Genomic DNA, 18,439 nt, shown 5'->3' on the forward strand with positions numbered 1-18,439 from the left:
AACCTCTGCCTCCTGGGCTTAAACAATTCTTGTACCTCAGCCTAGCCTCCCCAAGTAGCTGAAACTACAGGCACGCACCACCACATCTGGCTGACATTTTCTTTTTCTTTTGAGTAGTACTAAACAGGGTTTCTCGGTGTTGACCAGGCTGGTCTCGAACTACTGGCCTCAAGTGATCCACCCACCTCGGCCTTCCAAAGTGCTAGGATTACAGGCATGAGTCGCCACTGCTGGCCCTGTGTGAAGTCTTGATGAAGCTCCTTCACAAGGCTCTGTGGCCCAAACTGTGAGGACTCAGCTGTGTCGTATGCTTTGCCGCCTACTCTTTGGCCCACTTTTCACCAACAATTGCTAAGGCAATCAATCAGCTCTGTGCAGGTATGACCTGCCAGTACAAGTCTTGGTTCTATTATGAGTCTCTCCCTTTCTGCTTCTGGGATTCTCTAAAACCTCAGCATGAGCCACCTGTATGAACCCACCCGGCATTCACTCACACATGTATAACCTGGGGGCTGGACAAGGTTAATGACAGTGAGATAACTGGACCCATGGGGGACAGGAGTCAGCAAATAAATGCTCCACCCTTTGGTGTCTGGGTGGACATCTATGAGGCACATTCTCTCCTGCCCCTGAGGTCTCAGTAGAATGGAGCCCTCACCATCCACAGCAGCGACCCACTGGAGAATGCAATCTTGATCAGCTTTTCCTTCTTCCCTCTGCATGCTCCCTCTCCCCTCTTCCTGATCCCTGAGGTCTCAAAATAAACCAGCTTCCCAAAAGCCTTTGCCACAGGTTCTTCTTTCTGGGGGACTCAGGCCAAGACAATGACCTCCTTTCCCTGCCATCACCCCATCACTGCTCCTTTACCAACCAAGAAGGGCCCCTGAGGATACACCTCATGAAGAATGCCTCCTCCAAAGCAACTTTCTAACTTCGCCTAAAAAATCCTATTGATGAGATTTCAATTGCTAACCACATCTACTTGAAAATGGTATTAAACATCCCCGCCTGACACACCCCATTGTAAAACTGGTTTGGCAGGAAAATCTTTATTCTGATTCTTCCACCCTCATTTCTCTTTTCCATTTGTCATTTTTGCAGTTACTGGCACTCAGAGGCAGAAAAGTGAAGCAACTCTTTCACACACCCCCATGTCACTGTTTGTCTTTCCACATGAGGTGAGGACAGGGCTTCTGAATCTTGGCCCTATTGACATTTGGGAATGAATAATCCTTTGTTTGGGGAGCTGTTCTGTTCACTGCAGGATGTTTAGCAACATCCCTGCTCTCTACCCACCAGGTGCGACTCCAATGTGACAAGCAAGGATGTCTCCAGACATTGCCAAATGTCCCCTGGGGGCAAAGCCACTCCTGGTTGAGAATCACTGGCCTGGGAAATCCTTCTGCTCCTCCTATAGGCTCCCCGTCATCTATCTCATACTCCTGTAAAGAAAACACTTATCTTTCCTTCTTTTCTAAATAAATATACAAATTCTTGAATATTTGTCAAGAAGCTGCTACATGCCAGAGCATGTCCTGGGCATTATGCCATTAGGAAATGACATATGAATACTAGTACTTATGTGTTTTACTTCATTCATTCAATCATGCATGCAGTCCTTCAACTCATATTTATTGAGTGCCCAGTCCATGTCAGGAAATATTCTAGGCACCGAAAATCAATTACTGTAGAAAGTAAATAAAAATCCTAAGACACAGAGTACTCACTCCCCCATGGAAAAAAACATATATGGGACTTGGGGATAGAACCAACCTGAGTTTAAGTCCTATTTTTGTTACCTTCAGGCTGTTTCATCCTAGGATGGTACTCAGTTTCTCTGAAACCCAGTTCCTGGTCTAGAAAATGGGGTGCTAAAATGCTCACCTTAGCACGCCAGCTTAAAGAGTAGAGGCAATGTATGCTGCATGATTTATAATAGTAACTGTCTTATATAGCAATTATTACTCACCATGACAGCTTGTTACATTGTTGTGGAAGATCGGACATGGAAAGGTCCTTTGGCATTAAGTAATCCAAAGCCCTCATTTTACAGAAGAAAATACCAATACTTACATTGGTGACAAAGTCAGAAAAACAACACGAGTCTCCTGTTCCTTTCTCATTAAATGAGATAATTTTTATATACACAGAATTGTACTAAAATGATCGCATTGTAATAATCACTTTCTCTCCTGTTTTCCTGTCTCTTAGGTATAATGAGAAGGCGCTCATCAGCTCTAGACCCTAGATGTCATTTTCACATTGCTCATTTAATCAACAAATGTTTACCAAATGTCTATTATGTGCTAGGCCATAAATGTTTTAGGCACTGTGGATGTGAAGGTGAACAAGGTAGCCAATATCCCTGCCTCTATCATGCCCATAGTTTAGTAAGGGAGATAAACAATAAATAATTAAATAAATAGTCCATGAAATGACTCCAGCTTACCAAAGAAGCCAGGAAGAAACCAAACAGGTACTGTGACAAAGAATAACAGGGGAGACTTACTCGGATAAGGAGTAAGGGAGGGTTTGTTTGTAGAAGCAACGTTGAAGCTGAGAAATAAAAGATTAGGAGGGACCAGTGCTGTGGAGAGCGAGGGAAGAATGGTCCAGGCAAAGGAAAGAGCAGGTGCAAAGGTCCTGAGGTTAGGAGGAGCATAGCAAGTTCAACGGATCTTTTAGCTAGAAGAAAGGCTGCGGAGAAAGGCAGGAGCTATGCAGTGTTTAGACTTTCTCCCTGGTATGATAGAAAGCCATTGATGTTGAGGACAGGGATTATGGGCAGCAATTTCCTGACCTGGTATACCTTGTAAATCACCCCACTTGCAAAGTAGAGAGGGTCATTGGCTGTCAATGAACCTCACAGAGAGAAAGAGGTCCTGCCTCCGTGGGGACTGACACGCACGTGTCAGCCTGGCTGGCTTAGATTCATGCCCCCTAATTTCAGCTGTCACTGCAGATAAGAGCAGGATTACACTTGACAGTTCTCACAGATGCAATTTTTATTTAGCCTTTCCAGAGCCCATTTAGGTTGGCATTTGAGTAATGAATTGGAGGAATGTTCTGCCCAGTTTGGGAAGGCAGGTCAGAAACCTTTCTAAAATGCAAATCTGACTGTGTCTCTCCCTTGCTTAAAACCCTTCATTACATGCTGATAAAGGACACATTTCCTGTCATGGAATTCAAGGCCCCTCCACACATGGCTCCTGGTCACCATTCCAGCTGATGTCTGTTGCTACACAATATCCTACTCCTAATCCAAAACTCCCAATTCTCCTGAATGCATCATGGGTCTCCATGCCTCAGTTTCTCCTTTCTTTCCTCTTCCTTGTGTTTTTTGGACTCACACAAGCAACTGATGATCAACTTGTCCCAGGATGTCCCCAGCTTTAGCATTAGAAGTCAGTTTGGGAAACCTCAGTCCTGGGCACACCAGGACAGTTGGGGTGATGATTAATTGCATGTGTCCACTTGAGTGAGCCATGAAGAGCCCAGATATTTGGCCAAGCATTATTCTGGGTGTTTCTGTGAGGGTGCTTTTGAATGAGGTTAACATTTTGCTGGGCGTGGTGGCTCACGCCTGTAATCGCAGCACTTTAAGAGGCCGAGGCAGGTGGATCACTTGAGGCCAGGAGTTCAAGACCAGCCTGGCCAACATGGTAAAAACCCCATCTCTACTAAAAATACAAGAATTAGCTGGGTGTGGTGGCATTTGCCTGTAATCCTAGCTACTCTGAAGGCTGAGGCAGGAGAATCCCTTTAACCAGGGAAGCGTAGGTTGCAGTGAGCTGAGATCATGCTACAGCACTCCAGCCTGGGCAAAAGAGCAACACTCTGTCTCAAAAAAAAATAAATACATAAATTGGGAGACTGAGAAAAATGGATGGGCCTCCCTATTGTAAATGGGCCCGGTCCCATCAGCTTGTGATAAGTAGTTTTATGTGAAAACTTGACTGAGCCATGGAATGCTCAGACATCTGGATAAGCACAATTTCTGGATGTGTCTGTGAGGGCATTTCTGGAAGAGACTGGCATTTGAATTGGTGGACGGAGTAAAGCAGATGGCACTCCCCGGTGTGGGTGGGCCTCATCCAATCCCTTGAGGTCCTGAAGAGAACAAAAAGGTGGAGTAAGGGGACTAATGGAAGCTGGGGCATTGATCTTCTCCTGTCCTTGCAGCTTCTGCTTCTCAGGCCTTTAGCCTTGAACTGGAATCTACAGCATGGGATCTCTGGCCCTAAGTCCAGCAAACCACACCGCTGGGTTTCCTGAGTCTCAGACGTCCCCAATTGAAAGAATCACTGAGGCTCTGAGACACTTGGAGAAACTTAGATCATCAATCACCGAAGTTCTTACAGGGCAGCTCTCCCCACCCCATCCCACCCTGCTTTCATAGTTTTAACTTAGAAAACAGAGCTTTTAAAAATGACCTGCCTTTTAAAGTAGATATGCCTTCCCCCACTACCACAAATTTCCATTTATATTTTCTTTTATATATTACTATAAAAATTTTAAAAAAAACATTAAACTTTGCAGGCTGCAGATTGTAGGACTTCTCCAAGGGAAGCTGAGGCAGGCAGATCACCTGAGTCCAGGAGTTCAAAGCTGCAGTGAACTGTGATTATGCAACTGCCTCAGCAACTAAGAAAGATCCTGTCTCTAAAATAAATACAATAAAATAAATGACATGGAAGAGTCATGAATGCATACTACTAAGTGAAAAAGCTAAACGGAAAAGGCTACATATGGTATAATTCCAACCACATGGCATTCTGGGTAAAGAAAGCAATGGAGACAGTAAAGTAACCAGTGGTTGCCCGGGGTTGGGTGAAGGAGGGATGAATAGGCAGAGCACAGAGGGTTTTAGGCCAGTGAGACTATTCTGTATGATACTACAATGATGGATACATATCATTATGCATTTGTCCAAACCCAAAGAATGTGCAACTCCAAGACTGAACTCTAATGTAAACTATAGACTCTAGGTGATAATGATGTATTAATGTATGTTCATCAATTACAACAAATATGCCACTCTGGTGCAGGACGTTGATAGTGAGAGAGGCTGGGTGTGGGGCTAAGGGGGAGGGGGCATACAAAATCTGTATTTTTTTTCAATTTTGCCATGAATCTAAAACTGCTATAAAAAGTCGGCTCTATTGAAAATTATAGATTGAATTCTGGTAGAAAATGTCATCTAGATGCAGCAGAGTGCTGCATCTCCTGACATCTTATTAAAATATAGGCAAATGCAAAAATGCATATGTATATTGACTGATTAATAATCTGATGCAAGAATCTGGGAGAAGAGAAGCTGAAGCAAATTGCAAAGCAGGTTAATTAAACAGGGGAAAATGTATCCAGCTTCAGCTCCTGATACACTTCGTTTACCTACCCTTCATGAAACAGACAGCGATGATCAAAGATTGCCTTGCACTTTGAATCTATCTGTTTTCATCGGTTCTAGTTCTGAGTCCAAGGGCTGACTAGAAAATTGGCAGCCAGTTCTTTATTCAGTGCTGCTGTTCCACGAGGAGGGGATGAGGCTGTCCTGATCTGTTCACCGTCTTTCCACATCCAGGCAGAATGCAAAACTCAAAACAACAAAGCAGATGAAAGAAAGGTGAGCAGACTGCTATGTGCACAATACTTTCTGAAAGGCATGGTCCTCAGAAGAAAAGTGTTTCTTCCTTCTCAGAAAAATACTGATGAGATAGCCTCTGTGAAGCAGGAAAAAAGTTCTAGGGAGAGAGCAGATTTAGATGAAAAGTAAAAGGATGAAACGAACAACAAGAAAAGAAAATAGGAAGATGAATGTAAAAAAAAAATGAGTGGTGCTTGATTTGGCAGCACAGATACTAAAATTGGAATGATACAGAGAGATTAGCACGGCCCCTGCACAAGGATGACACGCAGATTCGTGAAGCGTGCCATATTTTTTTAAAAAAGAAAAAAAAAGGAAATGTGTGAGTTGAGAGGTGCTAAGCAGTAAGTGAGAAACAGCGTCATGGTTTTAAAACCTGACCACAAGTTCTCTGACACTCCTACTTTCCAGAGGTGTGGAGGTGCAGTCTGCATTCCTGCCTCTTAGCATCTGAACAGGTGCTTTGCCCAGCACTGTCCTGCACAAACATAATGTAAGCCACATGTGGCATTTTAAATTTTCTAGTGTCTGCGTAGAACGAGTAAAAAGAAACAGGTCAAATTAATGTTAATATATTTTATTTAACCAAATATATCCAAAATATTATTATTTCAACTTCTAATAAATTTATTAATACAACATTTGACATTCTTTCTTGAATACTAAGCCCTTGAAACTCAGAATGGGTCTGTACTTGCCTGAAGTCTCACTTCCCACTAACTACATTTCCAGTGGTCACAGCCACACACAAGCAGTGCCAGCCACTCTGTGCAGTGCATGTTCTGACTGACAGAGTTCGATGGGAGAGGTGCTATGTGACTTCCAAAGCTAGGTCATAAATCACCAAGCAGTGTCCGCCTTGCTTACTAGAAACACTTACACTGGAGCCCAGCAGGATGATGAAAGAAATCCAACCACACTGACATTATATGCATTGAGGAAACCCAAGCCACAGGGAAGGGCTACAAACAGGTGTTCTGATTGAGATTTCTACTTGGGATGGCCACTAGCGATCCTTGCCAGGTACTGGACAGGTGAATGAAGAGCCCAGCCCCCAGCCATTTAAACCAGACTTAGCCATTCAAGGTGAGGCCCCAGACATAATGGAGTTATGACAAGTTACTTTCTGTGTGCCCTTTATAAATTCCTCACTCACAGAACCTGCAAGCATAATTAAATGGTTTTTTGTTTTTGTTTTTGAGAAGGAGTCTCACTCTATTGCCCAGGCTGGAATGCAGTGGTGCCATCTCAGCTCACTGCAACCTTCACCTCCTGGGTTCAAGCAATTCTCCTGCCTCAGCCTCCTGAGTGGCTGAGGTTACAGACGTATGCCACCAGGCCCCGGCTAATTTTTTGTGTATTTTCAGTAGAAACAGGGTTTACCACGTTGGTCAGTCTGGTCTCAAACTCCTGACCTCCTGATCTGCCAGCCTCTGCCTCCCAAAGTGCTGGGATTACAGGTGTGAGCCACCATTCCCGCCCAATGTCCACTGCTTTATATCACCAAATGTTGGGGTGATTTGTTAGACAGTTACAACACAAAAATAAAAGTTACCACCTCACTAGAAGGAGTTAAAGAGTAGAACAGATAGAACCAGAAATAAAATAATTTTTATGGAGGACAAACTTTAGCATTTTTTTGAGAATTCAGAGGCAAAGAAAAATGAGATGAAGCAATAAAAAAAGATGCTAGATGTGGAAGTCAGAAGATGGAGGACACTTTATTTTTGTCTCCTTGAGGAGTTGCGTGAGTTGAAGCATTATCAAGGGAACACCTGAAAAAAATATTTCCCAAACAGGTAGACTGACATTTAGACTAACCATGACTTATCAGCAACTGATCCAGACAAGAACTGAGTGATATATTCAAAGCATCCATCTAAAATGTTATTATTTGCCATAGTATTAATTGGGACAAAGACGAAGAGGTTCACACCTGTAATCCCCGCAGTTTAGGATGCAGATGCAGGTGAATCACCTGAAGTCAGGAGTTTGAAACCAGCCTAGCCAACATGATGAAACCCCGTCTCTACACTTACATAAGGACAATTTTCCACTTATATAAGGACAATTTAAAGTGTCCAAACCCTGAGTCTACAACACGCAGACTTTCATTAAAAGGTCTATAAAAGGATATATTTAATCATAAAGGGGAGACATGAAATAGAAGAGACAATAATGAAACACACAGAAATTTGTAAAATATGTTGGTAAATCTGATTAAACATCTCTCTTTAAAATCTGATATTTTTGTGTTAAACAGCAAACTCAGATTCTAAATAGTAATAGCAAAAAATAGCATAAGTATCTCAATGCGTAAAGTCCTTATCCATGATTAGGGGAATAATAAAAATGTCTTCTTTTATAGGTGTAGTTAAACATATATTTTAAACTAAATATGGGCACTTAAAAACCAGAGACACTTGCTAGGTACGGAGGCTCACACCTGTAATCCCAGCACTTTAAGACACAAATGCAGGTGGATCACCTGAGGTCAGGAGTTTGAGACCAGCCTGGCCAACATGATGAAACCTGTCTCTACTAAAAATACAAAAAATTAGCAGGGTGTGGTGGTGGGCCCCTGTAATCCCAGCTACTCAGGAGGCTGAGGCAGGCTGAGGCACAAGGATCTCTTGAACCTGGGAGACGGAGGTTGCAGTGAGCTGAAATCACACCACTGCACTCCAGCCTGGGCAACAAGAGGGAAACTCTGTCTCAAACAGGCAAACAAACAAACAAAGCAAAACAAAACCAGAAACACAGTTTCCAAATCAGGGTTGAGTAAAAAAACAAAAAACAGAAATATTATCAGGACAATAGAAAGCAGAGAAGAACAAAAGACAGAAGAAGTAAATGGAAGGATAGAGAGAAATAAATCCAATTATATCAGTAACATTTTCCACTTATATAGCTCGATAGCCTGTAACACAGTGCTTTATAATATTTATGGATACATAAATATGTATCAAAAGTATAAAAGAACATCATTGCATGGAAATGATGCTCTAATTCATGACAGTATTTACCTTTGGGGAAGAAGAGAGGGTACTAGTGTTAGGTACTACTACACAGGGTATCTCAGCTCGTCTGGAATGTTTAATTTCTTTAAATAAAGTTCAATCAAATAGGACACCATGTTAAAATTGGATAAAACTGGAGTAGTCAGTACACAGGTATATATTATTCTCTATTCTCTATATGTTTGAAATAGTCTTGCTAAAGTAAATGTAGCAGGAGAAAGAATGCAAGAACCTCTAATCCATTTGTAGCTCCTTCTTTGAGCCCAGAGAAGGCTGAATCTACGAACCTATAAATAGTGGGGAAAACACATTTCACAGCAAGAATGAAAACTCAGACAGGAATGCCAGCCTATGGATCTAAGAACTGCTGCTCCAGTAACAATTAGACTTCAAAATGCAAAATATGTTTGCAAACTTCCCTCCCCATGTGTATTTTTTAGGAAACCTTTGGTTGCCAACAGAAGGATGAGTCAGTCTCTCTTCCTAGCCAGAGATACAACCAGAGCCAAGAGAAACTTGTTGCGGTAAACACATGGGGATGGTGGGCGTTCTGCAAAGTTAACATTCTATAAAGATCTGCAAAGCTGATTTTTGACAGTCTATGGGGAAAATAAACCCTTTTAAAGCATGCCTTTTTGAACGAGCTTTTCAGAGACTTGAGGCAGCCTCATTAATTTATTACGTAATATCATTTGGTCCTAAATGTGCACTGGTCCACCCACCTCCCCCTACACCCCAACTATTTAGACCCTCTTTAGCTCTCAGCATTTTAACAGCACAGTAAAATACACTTTGGTGTGAATTCTCACTCAGAACCAGACCTACATCTATGACTTAAAAATTAGAGGCAGAAAAGCAAATATGAAATGCCTAAATGGGCCGGGTACTGTGACACATGTATGTAATCCCTACATCTGGGGAGGTGGAGATTGGAGAATCGCTTGAGCTCAGAAGTTTGAGCCCAGCCTGGGCAACATGGTGAAACTCCATCTCTACAAAAAATTTTAAAAATTAATTGGGCATTGTGGCATGCACCTGCATTCCCAGATACTCAGGAGGCTGAGGTGGGAGTATGGCTTGAGCCCAGGAGGCAGAGTTTGCCATGAGCTGAGTTCACACCACTGCACTCCAGCTTGGGCAACATAGTAAGATCCTGTCTTAAAAAATAAAATTTAAAAAAAATTCTTAGATGAACCAAATGGGACTTCCTCTGTATTTCTTCTAGGCATTTATCATTTGCTGACCATTGCCTTTTGTTTCTCCAATCTATCATATCTATCCTTCAAAAACCTAGTTTAAAGAACACTTTCCAAGTGTCACCAGGCAGAAGTGAGCTTCCAAGGACTTTGTCCGCATATATCTTTTATAATCTCTTGCTTTTGCAGGCAGCACAGTGCTCTTTTGTCTGCAGTGTCTTTCAAACCCAGTCCCGAGTGCCTTGAGGAGAGGTGCTCTGGCTGATTCATTTCTGTATTCTCTCCTGGCATTTAGCAGAGGTACTTACAGATAGTAGCTACTCAGTTTTTATTGTCTTATTAACAAAACTCAGCTCTAGTTCCTGCAAGCCTACTGCCAGTCATGCTGTTTTATTCTAGGGAATCTAGGCTTAGAAATATTAATAACTTCCAATTCCAAATTTTGCAGACTATATAATTCAGGTCTTACCTCCCAAAATTTTTGATGAAAGCTCCCAAAAAGTTGTTCAACATCTAATTATATTATCTTCAAAGGGATCAAGAATAAAGAAGAAATGGAAAATTAGTGAACTAAAACCTTTGGGTGAAATGAAAAGCCAAAGAAGTGAGTCTAGCTCTTTTGCTAGTGGTATGGGGGAAGGGAGGAAATTGCTTCAAAACTGAGTTTCACTTTTGGAGATTCCCTGAAGCCAGAAGGATAAAGATTCCAATTTAAGTTGTGATGCCAAAGGTCTGCAACCTCAGAGAAGGATGACTCAGAAGTGAACCAACTCTTGGACAGCCTTTAGCTTTGTGTCACTGGAGGGCTCAAGCTTTGCACTCAGATAAGGGTGGTACTGAATGTGTAGTGTCATGTGCCTTTTAGAAGAAAAGAAAATGTTACCTGAAGGCCTCAAATTACTTCTCCAAATAATTTTTCAAATGCAAAGTCCAGAACAAAAATTAACTAAGCACATTATCAGAGAAGACCACATAAGCAAAAAACCAGCTGAAGTAATAAACAATTGAAAGAGTTACCACAATTATTTGAAATATTGGAATTAACACTAGCCTACAGTATTAAAAAAATAAAAGGCTATGGACGTTGTCGTCAGGTTATCTAAAGTTAATAAGAAGGAAAGAATCTTAAGAGCTGTGAGACAGAAGCACCAGGTAACCTATAAGGGAAAACCTGTAAGATTAACAGATTTCTCAGCACAAACCATTTCTCTCTTAAAAAACAAAATTTTAAAAATTGCTTAGATGAACCAAATGGGACTTCCTCTGTATTTCTTCTAGGCATTTAGAAGGGATTTGGGCCCTACCTTCAGCCTCCCCACACAAAACAATTATCAGCCAAGAATTTTGTGTCCAGCAAAACTAAGCATCATATATGAAAGAAAGGGACAGTCTTTTTCATATGAACAAATGCTGAGAGGATTCACCGCTACCAGGCCACCACTATAAGAAATGCTAAAAGGAGCTCTAAGTCTTGAAACAAATCCTGGAACACATCAAAACAGAACTTCTTTAAAGCCTAAATCTCACAAGACCTAAAAAATAAAAATACAATTTAAAAAGCAAACACACACACACACACACACACACACAACAAAGGTACACAGGGAACAAATAGCACAATGGTACATCACATCTCAATACTAACATTCAACGTAAATGGCCTAAATGTTCCACTTAAAAGATACAGAATTGTCATCAAGACAGAAAGTCAATAAAGAAACAATGGATTTAAACTACACCCTGGAACAAACAGGCTTGCCAAATATGCAGAATATTCATCCAACAACCACAGAGTACACATTCTATTTAACAGTGCATGAAATGTTCTTCAAGATAGACCATATGATAGGTCATAAAACAAGCCTCAATAGATTGAAGGAAATTGAAATTATATCAAGTACTCTCTCAGACCACAGTGGAATAAAACTGGAAATCAACTCCAAAAGGAACCTTCAAAACCATGCAAATACATGGAAATTGGATAAACTCCTACTGAATAATCATGGAGTCAAAAATAAAATCAAGATGGAAATTTAAAAATTGCTCAAACTGAACAACAATAATCACACAACCTATCAAAACCTCTGAGATATAGCAAAGGCATTGCTAAGAAGAAAGTTTTTGGTCCTAAACACATACACCAAAAAAACTGAAATAGCTTAGACTGACATTCTAACTAATATTCACACCTCAAAAAACTTGAGAAACAAGAACAAACTAAACTCAAACTCAGCAGAAGAAAGGAAATAACCAAGATCAGAACAAAACTAAATGAAATTGAAATAAAAAAATACAAAAATATATGAAACAAAAAGCTAGTTCTTTGAAAAGATAAATAAAATTGATAGATCATTAGCAAGATTAACCAAGAAAAGAAGAGAGAAGATTCAAATAACCTTCATAATAAATGAAATTGGAGACATTACAACTGACACCACAGAAATACAAAAGATTATTCAAGGCTATTATTCCTTTATGTACATAAACTAGAAAACCTAGAAGAGATGGATAAATTCCTGGAAAAATACAACCCTCCTAACTTAAATTAGGAAAAAACAGATAACCTGAACAGAGCAATAATAAGCAGTGAGATTGAAATGGCAATCTAAAAATTGCCAACAAAAAAGAGTCCAGGACCAAATGAATTCACAGCAGAATTCTACCAGACATTCAAAGAAGAATTGGCACCAATCCTTTTGACACTATTTCATAGCATAGAGAAAGAGAGAACTCTCCCTAATTCATTCTATTCAGCCAGCATCACCCTAATGCCAAAATCAGGAAAGGACAAAATGAAAAAAGATATCTACAGACCAATATCCTGATGAACGTAGACACTAAATTCCTTAATAAAATACTAGCTAACTGAATCCAACAACATATCAAAAAGATAATCTACCATGATCAAGTGGGTTTCACACCAGGGATGCAGGGATGGTTTAACATATGCAAGTCAATAAATGTGATACGCTGCATAAACAATAAAAACAAAAATCACATGATCAATTCAACAGATGCAGAAAAAGCAATCCAGCATTCCTTTATGATTAAAACTCTCAGCAAAATCAGCACATAAGGGACAGACCTCAATGTAATAAAAGCCATCTATGAAAAATCCACAGCCGACATAATACTGAATGGTTAAAAGTTGAAAGCATTCCATCTGAGAACTGGAACAAGACAAGGATGCCCATTCTCACCACTCCTCTTCACATAGTACTGGAAGTCCTAACCAGAGCAATCAGACAAGAGAATGAAATAAAGGGCATCTAAATCAGTAAAGAGGAAGTCAAACTGTCACTGTTTACTGATTATATGATAATTTACCTCAAAAACCCGAAAGACTCCTCCAGAAAACTCCTAGAACTGCTAAAAGAATTCAGCAAAGTTTCTGGATACAAGATTAATGTACACAAATCAGTAGCTCTTCTATACACCGACAGCAACCAAGTGGAGAATCAAATCAATAACTCTACCCCTTTTACAATAGCTGCCAAAAAACCCCAAAATGAAACAAAACAAAAAACAACTTAGGAATACACCTAACAAAGGAGGTGACAGAACTCTGCAAGGAAAACTACAAAACACTGCTGAAAGAAATCATAGATGATACAAAATATGAAAACACATCCCATGCTCATGGATGGGTAGAATCAATATGTGAAAATGACCATACTGCCAAAAGCAATCTACAAATTCAATGCAATTCCCAAAAAAAACCCACCATCATTCCTCACAGAATTAGAGAAAGCAATTCTAAAATTCATATGGAACCTAAAAGGAGCCCATATGGCCAATGCAAGAAAAAGAACAAATCTGGAAGCAACCCACTACCTGATTTCAAAATATACTTTATGGCTGTAGTCACTAAAATAGCATGGTACTGTTATAAAAATAGGCACATAGACCAATGAAACAGAATAGAGAACCCAGAAATAAACCCAAATACTTTCAGACAACTGATCTTCAACAAATCAAACAAAAACATAAAGTGGGGGAAAGGACACCCTTTTCAACAAATGGTCCTGGGATAATTGGCTAGCCACATGCAGGAGAATGAAACTGGATCCTCACTTCTCACCTTATACAAAAATCTATTCAAGATGGATTCAGGACTTAAATATAAGACCTGAAACTATAAAAGTTCTAGAAGATAACATTGGAAAAACCCTTTTAGACATTTGCTTAGGCACGGATTTCAAGATCAAGAACTGAAAACAAAGATAAATAGCTGGGACTTAATTAAAGTACATAGCTTTTGCATGGCAAAAGGACCAGTCAGCAAAGTAAATAGGCAACCTACAGAGTGGGAGAAAATCTTCACAATCTCTACATCTGACAAAGGGCTAATATCCAGAATCTACAATGAACTCAGACAAATCAGTAAGAAAAAAGCAAGCCTGTCTCACACCTGGAATCCCAGAACTTTGGGAAGCTGAGACAGGTGGATCATGAGGTCAGGAGTTCATGACCAGCCTGGCCAACATGGGGGAAACCCTGTCTCTACTAACAATACAAAAAATTAGCTGGGTTTGGTGGTGTGCAACTGTAATTCCAGCTAGTCAGGAGGCTGAGGCAAGAGAATAGTGTGAACCCAGGAAGCAGAGGTTGCAGTGAGCTGAGATCACACCACTGCACTCTAGCCCAGGGGAGAGTGTGAGACACTATCTCAAAAAAAAGAAAGAAAGAAAAGAAAAGAAAGATAGAAAGAAAAAAAAGAAATGAACAATCTCATCAAAAAGTGGGCTAAGGATATGAATAGACAATTCTCAAAAGAAAATATACAAATTGCTAACAAACATAAAAAAATCCTCAATATCACTAACAATCAGTGAAATGTAAATCAAAACACAATGTGATACCACCTTATTCCTGCAAGAATGGCCATAATCAAAATATCAAAAAATGGTAGATGTTGGTGTGGATGTGGTTGGTGATCAGGGGATACTTCTATACTGCTGGTCGGAATGTAAGCTAGCACAGCCACTGTAGAAAACAGGGTGAAGATTCCTTAAAGAACTAAAAGTAGAACTACCATTTGATCTAGCAATCCCACTACTATCTACCCAGAGGAAGAGAAGTAATTATACAAAAAAAAAATTTGCACATACATATTTATAGCAGCACAATTTGCAGTAGCAAAATCGTGGAACCAACCCAAAAACCCATTAATCAACGAGTGGATAAAGAAACTGTGGTATGTATATACACACACACACACACACACAATGGAATACTACTCAGCCATAAAAAAGAATGAATTAATGGCATTTGCAGTGACCTGGATGAAACTGGAAACTATTCTTCTAAGTAAAGTAACTCAGGAATGGAAAATCAAACATTGTGTGTTCTCATTGATATGTGGGAGCTAAGCTATGAGGATGCAAAGGTGTAAGAATGATTTGGGGGCCTTGTGGGGAATGGTGGGAGGGAAGCAAGGGATAAAAGACTACAAATAAGATGCAGTGTACACTGCTTGTGTGATGGGTGCACCAAAATCTCACAAATCACCACTGAAGAACTTACTCATGTAAACAAACACCAAGCATACCCCAATAACCTATGGAAAAAAAACAATAATTTTTTAAATGAAGGAAATATAAATTCTAAAACAGATTGTTTTCCAATGATTGGTTTTAACAGCAGAGTAATGTAAACAAAACTGAAGGGAGAAGTACAAAATAGGAAGATAGATCAGAAGTAATTAAGCATGATTAAGAAGAGGAAAAAATATAAAACTAAAGAAGAGGTTCTTACAACAAAGATGATATGATAAGAAGATCTAGCATACATCAATTGGAAGCCCGGAAGGAGAAAAGAGAACATAGAGAAAAGATAATATTTGAAGAAATAATGAGGAAGGATTTTTGAGAACTAATAAAAGACAACTGTGTATTCAGGGAAGCCCAATGAATCCCCCAAAAATAAATAAGTAAAAAGAAATCTGTACCGAAACACTTCATAGTGGAACTACAGTAAACTAAAGAAAAGGAAAGATAGCTTAAAATCTGCCAAGATAAAAGACACATATCTTGTAAAGGAACAAAAGTTAGGTAGACAGCCGACTTCTTAAAATGGAAGCCAAAAATATAGTCAAACAATATAGGCACAAGTAGAAGGACAATAACCGTCATCCTATGTGTGTATATATATATATCCTATATATATATACACACATAGGATGACGGTTATTATATATATATATATATTCACTCACTATCACCAATCTATTGAATACTTTACTGGGGGTCATGCCAGCTTTAAATGTTAAGATGACAAATAAAATATATGAAGATCAGAATGGAAAAAATTCCTATATTTTCAGATACTATGATCGTGCTTATGGAATGCCCAGAAGTACTACAGGTAAATTATTAAAAATTAATTTTAATAACTACGAAAGATTAGCAAAATTGTCAGAAAATCAATTTTACTTCTATATGCCAGCAACAAACAGAAATGAAAATTTTAAAAATTCTACTTGGAATAGCATCAAGAAGTATCAAGTATGTAGGAATCTAGAGAATAAGATGTATAAAACTTGCATGAAGAGAAATATAAACCTTTACTGAGAGAAATTGAAGGAAAACTCAAGGAAATGGAAAGGAATGGACTGGAAAACTGTCTTGCAAATATGTCATTTCTCACCCAATCAACCTATGGATTCAGTGCAATCCGAGGGAAAATCTGAACAGGATTACCTTACGTGTGTGTGTGTGTGTGTGTGTGTGTGTGTGTGTGTATGTGTGTCGTGTGTGTTGTGTGTGTGTGTTGTGTATGTGTGTGTTTTAATTTGAGAAGTTGTTTCTATCATTTTCATGGAAATGCAAACAGTTAAGAATAGCCAAGACGCCCTCGAAAAATGACAAAGTGGGAGGACTTGTCTCACCAAATGCCAGCCCTTATAAAGGTTCAATTATCAAGTCACTGTGGTATTTGCACAGGGATTGACAAGTAAGCTAATGGATGGGAATAAAGAACCTAGAAACAGACCCACACATATGTAGATATTTGATTCATGACAAAGATAACATTGCAGAGAAGAGGGGGAAATATAATCTTTTCAACAGGGAACTGAAATAACTGGGTAGTCATATGAAAAAATCAAATAAAATTGAACCCTTACCTTCTAAAACACTAAAAACAATCCAGGAAGATTATAGATTGAAATATAAAAGGCAAAATTATAAAGATTTTAGTGGAAATGCAAGAGAATCTCTTTCTGATTTGGGGGCAAAGTATGCTTTGTGTTTTTTACAAGCCATAATTAGTCAGGTATGGTGGCATGCAACTGTTGTCTCTGCTACTCAGAGGGCTGTGGCATGAGAATCACTTAAGCCCATGATTCAAGGCTGCAGTGAGCCTGGGTGCCACTGCACTCCAGCCAGGTGACAGAGCAAGACCTTGTCTCAAAAAAAAAATTAAAGTGTTAGTCACAAAGGAAATAGATTGATAAATTATATTACATTAAAATTTTTAAACTGTTGTTCATCAAACTACCCCTTTTACCTCCAAGCAGAAGAACACATAGTCAAAGAAGAAAAAGCAAGGCAGGTTGATTGCCGGAGATCAGGAGTTCAAGACCAACGTCAGCAACATGGTGAAACCCCGTCTCTACTAAAATAGAAAAAATCCACCGGGCATGGTGGTGTGCACCTGTAGTCCCAGCTACTCAAGAGGCTGAAGCAGGAGAATTGCTTGAACCCTGAAGAAGGAGGTTACAGTGAGCTGAGATCGAGCCACTGCACTCCAGCCTGGGTGACAGAGACTCTGTCTCATTTAAAAAAAAAAAAAAGCAGCAGCACACACTCAGGAAGAGTGTAGCATATAATAACAAAAAATGATCAAATTTTTTGCTGCCAAGACCTAGTGAAGTAGAGATGGGGAAAGTGTTTCTGAAAAGTGGCCCCTCACATGCAGTGAGCGAATACAAGTTGTTTTGTTTTGTTTATTGTGGTCAAAAGCACATAACATTAACTTTACCATCTTAACCATTTTTAAGTGTACAGGTCAGTGGTGTTGAGTGCATTCACGTTGTTAGACAACAGATCTCCAGAACTTTTTCATCTTGCAAAACTGAAACTCTGTACCCACTAAAATCTAATTACTCCTCCCACCAGCCCTAAGCCCTTAGCAAATACAGGTTATCTGTAATTCATTCAGTCCTTTAAGCCCTTTTTCTCTATCTGCTATCTCTGAGTCCCAGCCTCCACCATTCATGCTATTTTCTGTGAAAATCTCTCTACTGGTCTAGTGCTGTACAACATGGGGACTTTCAATTGAAGACTTTCAATTCTGGTGGACCTGGGTTGAAATCCAACAGTTGTTTTATCATTTGTAAAATGAAGATAATAAATAGTACCTGATGATGGCAGCTGGGGCTGGGGCTGCACTCTCTATGAAGGCAGTGGGAATTCTGTTCCTTCTGAGTTGGGGGCTGGAGCTCCCAGGTGCTGCCCAAAATGTGATTGTAGCCCCAGGCTTCCTGCTCTAAAGAGCAGATTATACCCACCATGTTCATTATAATCTCAAAGGAGAAAAAAAACTTGCAAAAGAAGCAAAAAATAACAACACAA

General features: G+C 39.6%; 1 non-coding gene across 1 annotated transcript; it reads left to right on the forward strand.

Annotated features, from left to right (window-relative positions):
- Window positions 1-5,837: 5,837 nt before the first annotated feature.
- Window positions 5,838-5,943, forward strand: LOC118154886 (U6 spliceosomal RNA). The gene has a single exon (XR_004745136.1). It is a non-coding gene; the product is annotated as a U6 spliceosomal RNA (small nuclear RNA).
- The last annotated feature ends 12,496 nt before the right edge of the window (window positions 5,944-18,439 follow it).

The sequence above is a fragment of the Callithrix jacchus genome, chromosome 6 (assembly GCF_049354715.1).
Source record: "Callithrix jacchus isolate 240 chromosome 6, calJac240_pri, whole genome shotgun sequence".
Taxonomy (NCBI): domain Eukaryota; kingdom Metazoa; phylum Chordata; class Mammalia; order Primates; family Cebidae; genus Callithrix; species Callithrix jacchus.